Here is a 10,564-nt window from a genome sequence, read left to right as displayed (position 1 = left end):
TCCATAAAGATAGTATGCAGTGGCGCGCGCTCTCTTGCTTAGCGCGCTAGAGTGCAATGGAGTGTGAAAATTTAACTACAAAAATAGAATTAATAGTTTTTAGCGTGTTCTCTCGCGCTTTGAAAGCCCCAACTCAGCGCCTCTATATTTAATATGTGTGAATTTTGAGTAAATTAATGATTAGACAGAGCAGATGACTTTTTGGTGAGCGTAAATAGCGAGCGCGCGAGCGAGTGTGTGACTCGATAAGCGTTGCGCTGGCAAAGGCGAAAGCAGAAACAAAAGCATATGGCAACGAGTTGTGTGTGATTATTTCTACTATTAGCTGGCGCTCCAGTGTGAATTCAATTTACGTTTCGTTTTATTCTGACTCGTGTCGTGTTTACTCAACCATTGGCGGTTTTTTTTTAATATATTGTCGACAGACGTTTAAGGCTAAAACATTCTTGTTGTAAATATAACAAAATACGCAGAAAAACATATTATCTATTAGATAAATCAAAAGTACGTGTGTTCTTAGCGTGCGGCACAGAGCGCACATTTGATTATTTGCCGTTAACGTAATCATTACCGCGGCTATTGGCATTCATTTGTGGTGACATCGACAGCGTGCAATAATTGAAAACGCTTACAAAATATACAAACAAAATACCAATTTAATAAACAAAAAACAACAACAACATTGTTGCTAATTTGTTGAAAAGTGCGCAGGAAATAGAGATTTCAGTGCTAAAACGCATCAAATTCAACGTTTACTAAGTGCCAATAAATAATAAATAGCAATATTGCTAAGTTCTCAGTGGTGTTTTATGAAAAACAAGTTAAATTGTGCATAAAGTGTTTTTTATTGCGTACATTAGCAATAAGGAAAGTACCTTAAATATATTTACATAAATAAATACTATAGTCTACAGTCTAGACGAAATATGTAAGTGCTGGTAGTCTGGCAGTAACTCTGCAGAAATTCCAAAAATATTTCAAAAATAAAAGCAAACAGTGATTGTGATTATCATTAAAACCGCTAGACGGATATTACAAATCGAAAAATATAAAATACAACTATAAACCGGTTGTTTCTTTAACCGCTTGTGTATCTGTGCAACAGGTATTTTTAGTGGTACCTTAGTGGCGACAACGTTTCATTTGAAGGTGAAGTGCAAAAATTATTATAGTTGGTTAATAATCTAAAGCGCTCTTGGAGATTTACATATAAATAAATAATATTAAAAACAACATCTACATAACTACAACTATATATATTTACATATATACCAACAGCCTAAGGCAGTAGTAGCACATGTATTTGGTAATCAGCATATTGTGCGCTCTAATCAGGCGCGCAGAAATTTCTGTCTTGTGTCTTGTGCGCGATTATAGATAGGAAAGTGCGCGTTTTATAGTAACATATATTTTCATTTAGTCTATACATACATATATTTATTAAATGCTAAATGCGTATATAGTAATCTACAAAGATACATGAATAAGTGCGTGGGAATGTGTGTTAATGCTGTGCGGGCTGTTGTATGAGCGGTGTTCTGATAACGTGGTACCAGATGCGGCATATACATGGCAAATTAAGAATCGATGCCTGTTAAAAAATAAAAGTTTTAATTAAGAGTTGTTGAATAAGTGGTAAAACTAGCTGAAGCAGCGCTGTATATTATACATACATACATACATACATATACAGCAGTCAAGGAATAAATATTTCATGTGAAATCAAAAAGCTGTTGAAGTCAATCGTTTCGAAATTAAATATTCCTGAACAGTAACGTGCTTAGCGAATGGGAAATGAATAAACATGAAATGCAAAAAATTAAAGATTTCAAGTTCTAAAACAGCTTATATTTGTTAGGGATGCGGTTGTTGTGAAAAGGAGATCATGCCGGTTTTAGCTCACTAACTAAGAAAGCCTGTGATATATGGTATACTCGTATATAGTAACAGGTTTTGCTTTAACTAAGTAATGAGTGAAGTGTTTACAAATAAGCTTACCCTGTAATCTATATTATTGAAATTTTCAATCTCTTTGACACTAATAAACAAAAAATTAACTGAGAAATGAATTCGGTTCTATTGTGAAATAAATAATTACGCTTCTGGACCCCTAAAGCGAAGAAAAGCTGAACGTAAATATGCAAATTTATAATTAAAAGTGAACACACGGCGAGAGACAAGCTGGTAGTGAAGTATTAATAAAGGTTTTTTCAATAAAAGCGCTACAAAAGTTTAAGGGAGGGGTCTGGGTTTCAGCGCAAAAAAAACCATCGATTCAGCTATTGTATTCAAACCTTATATACATTATTGGGCATAGTCTTGACTATATTCTGTAAATTTTTCATGCAAAAATATTAAACCATTAGCCCGTGGCAGAGCTTCCCCTAGGACGTCTTGAAAAAAAAACAATTTGCGGTGTTCACTGTAACTCGGCCGAAAATTATCCGAAAATGAAAAACCATCTAAATTTAGTTAAATTTTAAACAAGTCTTCTTCCCAACGTTCTCTGATTATTATTTTTTTTATTTACACATTTTTGGCGGCTATCTAAAGTGTGAACTGTTATTTTCGACTAAAATTTCCGCCATTTTCAGGATGGGAAACACCCTTAATGTCAAAAAAAAAAAATTTTACTAAACGTAGGGGGGAGGTATTTTATGTGAAGAAAATGTGTACCAAGTTTGAAATGAATCGGTCGAGCAGTTTTCAAATGGCAGTGAACACGGACTTCAAAAAGTTTGAGAAAAACGCGTTTAAAGCCGTAGCTGTTAGAGTTAGAGCGTTAAAGGCCCCGAGACTAATTAAACAATAACTTTAAGAATATTGCTTAGATCGGATTAAAATTTTGAGGACATATTCTTGAAATGTTAAACTGTTATAAGATAAAGCAAAAAAATTAGATTTTTCGAAAGTGAAAACCCAGACCCCTCCCTTAAATAAAACAAAACCGGAATATCAATTAAATTCTTTATTCCACGGGCCCGCTTGCAGAAGTCCAGATGCTGAACTCAACTTTCGACGGTTTTCGAGCATAACTGCCTTCCCTAAATAAAAGCGGCAGCGGCAAATGACTATCAAAAAATCCTCATGCCCATACAATTTGTACGGTGCATACCGAAATAACGCGACGGCGCCGCTGTGTGGTTGAAAAATTCTATTTTGACAGCGCGTTAGAAAAGTTGGCTGTGAAAAACGAAGTACAATAAAATTTCACAACAACAATTCAAGTAAACATGGCGCATCGATGTTAACGCTGAGCGGTAAAAAACATTCCGCCAACGCTTTTATATAGGGAAGGCAGTAAATCGGCCGATATTGCTGCAATATCACGATACCGATACGGCCAATTGACTTGGTCATTTCGTGATAAAACACGTTCACCAAACGTGGTTTACAATAAATCGATTGTGATATTCAATCATTCATTCAATTCGGGCTAAAAATATTCGGTTAACATTGAGCGGTATCGATTCTCATTCACAGTACCGTTCCGGTCTGGATCATCACGGAAGAAGTGCGGCCCAATGACGCCGCCGGCCCATAAACCACTTTCCATCTTTCCATGATGAAATGGCAAACCTTACTGAAGAGAAATGGGAGAAAGAAAGAAAGAAAGCGGAAAAATATGGCGTCGTCCCTATCGGTCTAGTTTTGTAGCGTCCCTATTGAAAAACTCTTTATATAAAGTTAAAATTCACTTATACGAAGGCTGCTATATATATATTTATGGCCTAATAATGAAAATAGGAATATTTATCAACGAAAATGGTTTTATTGTTTTTCAAAATATTCTCCATCAAGATTTATACACTTTTGCATGCGTTTAAACCAATTTTCGAAGCACTTTTTTTGAGCCTCTTTTGAGCGATTGTCAAATTGTGCGGGATCCAACGAGAAAAACCTTTTTTTACGGCCAGGTGTTCATGCAATATCGAATGTATGCTGGTGTGAGAAATGCATAGGCATGCCTCTATCTGAAGGTATATTACATGACGGTCTTGCATTATCAGTTCACGTACGGCATCGCCATACAAAGATTTTAGTTCATCGATGCACTCTTGTCGCGATAATCCACGTCGAAAGTTGTGAAAAATGATCGCACGAAAATCTTCACGAGTTAATTCCATTTTTTATGCCGAGATGAATTTTTTAATTCCCTGTAAAGAAAACAATTCACGATTAAATGACAAAATGTTCTGAGTGATGTTATGCTAAAAAATGTCAAACTTTCCAATGGAAATGTCAGATTGCACCTGGCAACACTTAGTGTTGCCTAGGCCAGAAATGTATATAGCAGCCCTCGTATATACAGCTGCGATACGTGTATAGACTGGAACTAAGCCGGCTGTCTGTGTAGTTGTAAACATCAAACGTTTCCAATACTTCAAATACAAAATACTTGCCTTAATTAAAGACAAATAATTATTAGAGCTTGTTTTTATGGACTGCATTGTTGAATTGAGTGCTTCTATCCCAGTAACAAGCACCGAAAGCGCGAGTGAGTAATTGAGTTTTTGCACTTTGCTCTTTTCATCAGTAAATTGCATCAGTGATGTGTGAAGGCTTACTTCCAACTAATTGTTATGATTACAAGCATTCAATATTATTTAAAATTTAAAATTATATATATATGTATTTGAGGATATATATTACATTTTATACTCGCGTGCTAGTTTAATTTTATGCAACTGGAAAAAGATGATGCATCGTGTTAGTGATTCTAAGATTCTAACGTCAATGATATATAAATAACCGTTTCTTATTCAATAAATTTCCTAAAGGGCATCTTGAACTTAGTCACCCATTTTCTCTGTATTATTTAGTTTCGTTTTGCATCATCTCTTTAACAGTGTAGTATGAAAAAATATATATGTACATATATGTATGTATATACATTTATTTATATTTTCTTAAAAGTTAACAATGTTGCAAATAAATAAATCGACATTTGCGTAGGAAAGCAATTCTCTCCCTATCATTATCGCGAGCCGGCTGCCGCTGTGTATTTTTCAAAGTACATATGTACTGTGTGTGCAATCGAATACAGTAGAGTCCATTTAATTGGTTCCATTTAGCTTAAATAGTTACGTAATATATTTTTTGTTTTTAGATTTACAACAACTGACATTTAAAAATATATAATTTACTTTAATGCAGTAGTCTGCTTTAGAAGCCTATTGAAATTTTTTCAAAGTTGTAAGTATTTTTCTGGAGCGCCTGGAGTCTGCACTTGTAAATCGGTGCCGGTGATGGAGGTCGTGCAATGCATCTGAAACAGTCGAACCAATTTTTTTTATTCTTATAAGTTTCTTTTCTTTATGAACTAAAAAAATACCGAAGAAGTTATAAAATTCCAAATTTTTTCGAAGTTTGAAAAGAAAATTCACTTTTTTAAGAAAAAAAATTGATTTTAAGTTGCAAAACAAGTAGTTTAAATAATACTTTTGTCCAACTTTTTTAGTTCAAATAGAAGATAATTTAATACTGAAGCTAGATCACTTTGGTTTTTTTCGATCATATATCCATTTTGCTATCGCCGGCACCGTTTTCTAACACTTGTGAAAATGAAAACTCGAGAAAACGCGCTTTAAAGTCTGCCTGAGCATTCGCACCTGCTCGACGCTCGGCCACTAAAACTGCTCTAGTTTCGAAAATATGTCGAATTGGCCTCTGGAATTTTAAAGACATATTCGTGGAAAGTTTTGGAAGAGACTTAAAACAAAACAAATAAATCGATTTTTTGAAGCCTGTAAAGCAGACTACTGCCTTAATTACAGATATCTTCCTCAACATTAGACTCTGCATATTTAAAAATTAACTAAAAAGTCTGTGTAAAATATTTGGTACTACCATATAAGAGACAACAAGAAAATAATACACACATTCTGTCACAAAAGGAAAGCTTTTCAATAAAAATAAATATATGTTTACAAATATATACTTCGAAAAGCATAAACTATCCGTTATACCTCAAAGCGAAGTTTCACTTTATACATATCTCTACATATTATCGTTACTTCTTTGCGTATATGAACGCTAAAGCCTAATAATATATGATAATTGTCAGCAATTATCAGTTTATCGAACATGCATATGTATATACAATATATATATGTATATTGCACCTAAGTGGAACATATTTCACAGTTAATCGTCAGATTCGTGTTATCTGTGAACATTAGTCATTTAAATGCGAAGGAAAGGAAGTAAATCACCTCGGAAGTTTATATACTTAGATATTCGCAAATTAAATAAACGATTTCAATACTTAGTACACTTCAATTAGGTTTACCTGTATTCAGTACTTGAGTGAACCGTTTCAAAGTAGCAATACTTAATCAAGATTTCCACTGAAATACAAAGAGCTCACATCAACTTTTCACAAATAGCTACGAGTATTTATTTAAAATGGGAGGTAAATACTTAATTACTTTCTTTATCTTAGATAATTGATGTACTAATATATGGAAAATTTACTAACTAGCCTAAAATAAATAAAATTTATAAGGTAAAGTACCGGTTGATTTATCTGCTGTATGCTATTGCGCATTAAGTAAAATATACTTACATATATATTGGTCCATATATTATATGTAAGACTCGACATATAGTAGTACCAGCAGTGGTTATGCTTAGCTATAGGAACAGTGTTTCTTTACAAAATTTTTCACTTAAAGGTCTGTCTGATTCCATTCACAGTTCCGCATATAGCATATTATCTCTAAAAACTATGTAGAACAGAATCGATAGAATTTTTTGAAAGGTTAGATGATAGTACTTACCGTAACTACTTACTATAACTTAACCGGAATTCATATAAAAACACTTCATACTAAACACATAGGCACTGGAGTGAGCTTGTAGCTTCTCTCGCCACCTCTTAATGTCCAACGTGAGTCTCTTGTTAGTAATGATTTTCGATTTCTTAGAAGAACTAAAAAAATCGATATTCTCTCACTGACCATCGCTAATTGCAATAAATAACATGCTTGAGTGCATATATACATAATAAATATATTTATTCAATATTTGAGTACACCAGCTAAGTGAAGTGTTGTTATTGTAATGAAATTTGTTTTGATTATTTCTATAATCTTGCCGGCAATAAATCTCCATATACAGCTACAATGAAAACATATACTTATATATCATGCGCTCTGGTAGCTTGTATTCCAACTTTATTAGGTGTAAAATAAAATTTTCTTGGTTGTTTTTGTGTACTTAACTCATTTAGATTATAGATTTGTATAACCAGTTCCTGATATTCTAATTAGGTAGAAAAAAAAATATTTAGAAAAACAAATTCTAAGAGTGTTTCTTCAATGATAAGGGGAAAGTCGTTCGATGTACAGAAATCAATATACATATATGGAGGTTGGTCAGGTTAGAATTTATGGCTGATCTTCAAGGGAGTATCCTTAGAAAAGTTCTTTGTGAAACCATAAAAACTCCTTAATTAAATATTAAATCTCGATAAAATGTCTCGAACCCAACACAAATCTACTTGGGAGTATTATTTCTATTCCCGGTAGTTGACCTGGTTGTTTGAAGTGTGAGATTCAAGTGCTGAGATAATTTTACCTTTGAATTCTTTCAAGCAACTTCTACAACTGACATCTGGTCAGACTTTTAATCTTATCGCGTGAACCTTTCTGAGAATGAAGCGCTTGGCTGACTGACCCCCACTTTGCGTACGTTTTTATTTTTTTTTTTTACCGTGGTCCATTTATATCCATCAGACATAATGTTTTGACATAACTCAAAAAAAAAAACAATATGGCGGACAGCGTTTTTAAAAATCACCGGATTTAAGTTTTTCAAAATTCAAAATTGAAGATTCAATATGGCGGACGCTTTTTTGACAAACCATCGGATCCGCTTGAAAGTCGTTATTCGGCGTCGCTGATAACGATCATCAACAAATTGAGTGTTTAAAATAAGATCAATATTAATTTCTACGCTGTCAATGTTAAGTGCTGTCATTTCAATGTTTGAAATTTGTTATAAAGATCACCTTGTCTCCTCAAGGCGATTGTTCTTATGGAAGCCATAAATTATATTTGAGTTTTTTTTTAGTCTCGTGCTTTGCAGTACAATTTGACACATATGAGGATTGTTAAAAAAAACGGTTTTATTCTCTCACCAGCTCATGTTAATTTATAAAAAATACAGTGGAACTTCTCTAAGTCGAAGAGGGACTCATTTAAAATTCTGCCTCGATAGTAAAAATTTAAATTTTGTATTATGCCCTGGTCGAAACGTTCGATTTATGGAAGGAAATTTGTATGGAATTTGCTTTCTGAACGCTATTACCAATTCAAGTGTTCCAGTTATGGAGATCTTCGAGTTATAGAAGTTCGAGTTATGGAAGTTCCAAGGTATATATATTACATAAAAATCTAAGTGCATATATTTGCGTGTAAATATTAGTTTTTATAATTTTTCTTTTAACTAAATGATTCAGTGTTTCTTCTTCTCATTAATTACTAAGGATCATGTAATAAAAATGAGTCGGAAGCAAAAATCAATTCAATGCCAAAGAAACTCACGTGTTCTTCTCAGTACATTCATGTTGATGACAAATCAATTCATTTGCAAATTAGCCACAAATATTTGTATGAATAATGGTATGCAGTGAATATTTTATAAATAAATATACATACATATATAAGTATATACTTAGTCTGTGGTAAAACTGGTTTCCCGAGTATTTAGTATATGTGTGCAGCCCTCTTTTGATTTTATTTAAATTTACTTTATTTCAACTTTTATTTATATGTAAAGTTCAAGTTTGGAATTCCCAGCAATATGCATACATATACGTATATATTATATATAAATATGTATATGTATGCCATACTTGAAACCGTCTTGATTATTAAAGAGCGCTATAGAATACGTAGTATCTCAATAGACTTTGACTTAAAACGTATGTGTAATGTTGCAAAGGCTCTCTAGGTCAAAAAATCACCTCTTCTAAATCATGCATACTTAATAGAAAATATTAGAATCCTTTGTACATTATTAAAACCATTTAAAAGACTTTCAAAATTATATAAAACGGGTCGATGAAATCAATTATCGATGACCAACGGGAAACTGGTGAACCCATTTGATTCAGCAATGATTCAAAAAGTGGAATATACAGATATTAACAGGATTATAAAGTATATTCCACTAAATTCTAATGATTTAGTCTAATTCCTTCTATCGGAGGTGTTACTTTGGAGACAAAATATTAATATTTTTTTTTTTTGAAAACTAACAGCAAACTCCTACTTAATCCACGTGCGGCCTTGACCAACTGACTACTGTTTTTGATAACAATAATATTTCACTTCGTCAACAATACTATAATTTGTATATCATATTTGTAGTTAATTTAAATTTAATATTTATTTGTCGGTAATAAGCAACAAGCAAAATATCAGTAGTTTATTTAGCTGTTTAATTTATATTTTTATTTAATTATCTTATTTTGGTATTTTCCAAATCATAAGACCGCATGAAGTTTCTATATTAATTTGTAAATTGTATTATCACGACAAGATAACGTGTGTTCGAGTGTTTGCTTTTATTAGGGCGCCATAATTCGCGAAACTCTTCAACCATGAGTAGATACGTTTGTAAATACATATAAATATTTATCCATATATATATGTACATATGTATGTATGTAAATGTAATGTACTTGAGATTATAGCGTCCAGATGGAAGTTTAAAAAACCCTAAATCTTATCTTGTTGAATATTCTGGGATATCTAAGTTCGTGGAACAAACTCAATGCCATTCAAAAATATAGAAAATGTTTGTTTAGATAACTATATAATTAATTACTTCACATAAATACGTTCTGTAACATGTTTTATAGTAGATATGGCGAGTTATAGAGGAGCCCATGGTAAGTAAGGTCTTTAAATTTGGTAGCTTCTTAATCAAGTATCAAACTACCTTTAGTTAATCTAGTTTTAAAATCTAGCGAAAACCACGCCTATTTGTTATATACCGGTATTTTACAAAGCTATAAAAACTGCGTCAAATAACAAATTCTTCAGACGAGATTGAAAATTGTCGTTCGTTTACAGCTTCTTCTTGTCTGTTGAAGATATAGATTATGATTTAAAATTCGCCTATTCTGTGTGACTTTTTCGTTTTACAAACATACGAGAAATCGCTGAAAGAGCCAAAGGCTATCCATAAAATCGAGTTTGAGAAGTGTTTCGACTGCTTAATATCGTATAGGAATTATTTAAAAGGCGAAAACATTAATGTAGACGAATGAATAAATATTTCGTTCGAAAAACTAAAATTCCCGTTATTTTTTGAACACACCTCGTTGATACATATACAGAGGTAGTCAAAATTATTTACACATCGGACGTTTTTTTTAAGTTAATTGTTAATTGTTAATTTTTAATTTCGGCGTTTTTGGTTATTATATCAATTGTTCTCTGATATTTAACGAATGTCCAAATATTTTCAATAAAGTTTAGGTCGGGGCTCTGCGGAGGGCAACTTGATTTGCTTCACTTAAAAGTTTTGTTGGTAACGATCCTTTATGAAA

General features: G+C 32.6%; 1 protein-coding gene across 1 annotated transcript in view; it reads left to right on the top strand.

Annotated features, from left to right (window-relative positions):
- The first annotated feature begins 278 nt into the window (after nt 1-278).
- LOC105214570 (segmentation protein cap'n'collar) overlaps nt 279-10,564 on the top strand; it is a 126,778-nt gene continuing 116,492 nt past the window's right edge. Inside the window, exon 1 of the mRNA XM_054230497.1 lies at nt 279-1,149. The gene's annotated coding sequence lies outside the window, so the exon portion shown is untranslated. The remainder of the gene's footprint in view (nt 1,150-10,564) is intronic.

This window comes from Zeugodacus cucurbitae, chromosome 2 (genome assembly GCF_028554725.1).
Source record: "Zeugodacus cucurbitae isolate PBARC_wt_2022May chromosome 2, idZeuCucr1.2, whole genome shotgun sequence".
NCBI lineage: Eukaryota > Metazoa > Arthropoda > Insecta > Diptera > Tephritidae > Zeugodacus > Zeugodacus cucurbitae.
The sequence above is the reverse complement of the archived record's forward strand: the minus strand, read 5'-3'. Positions and strand labels throughout refer to the sequence as shown.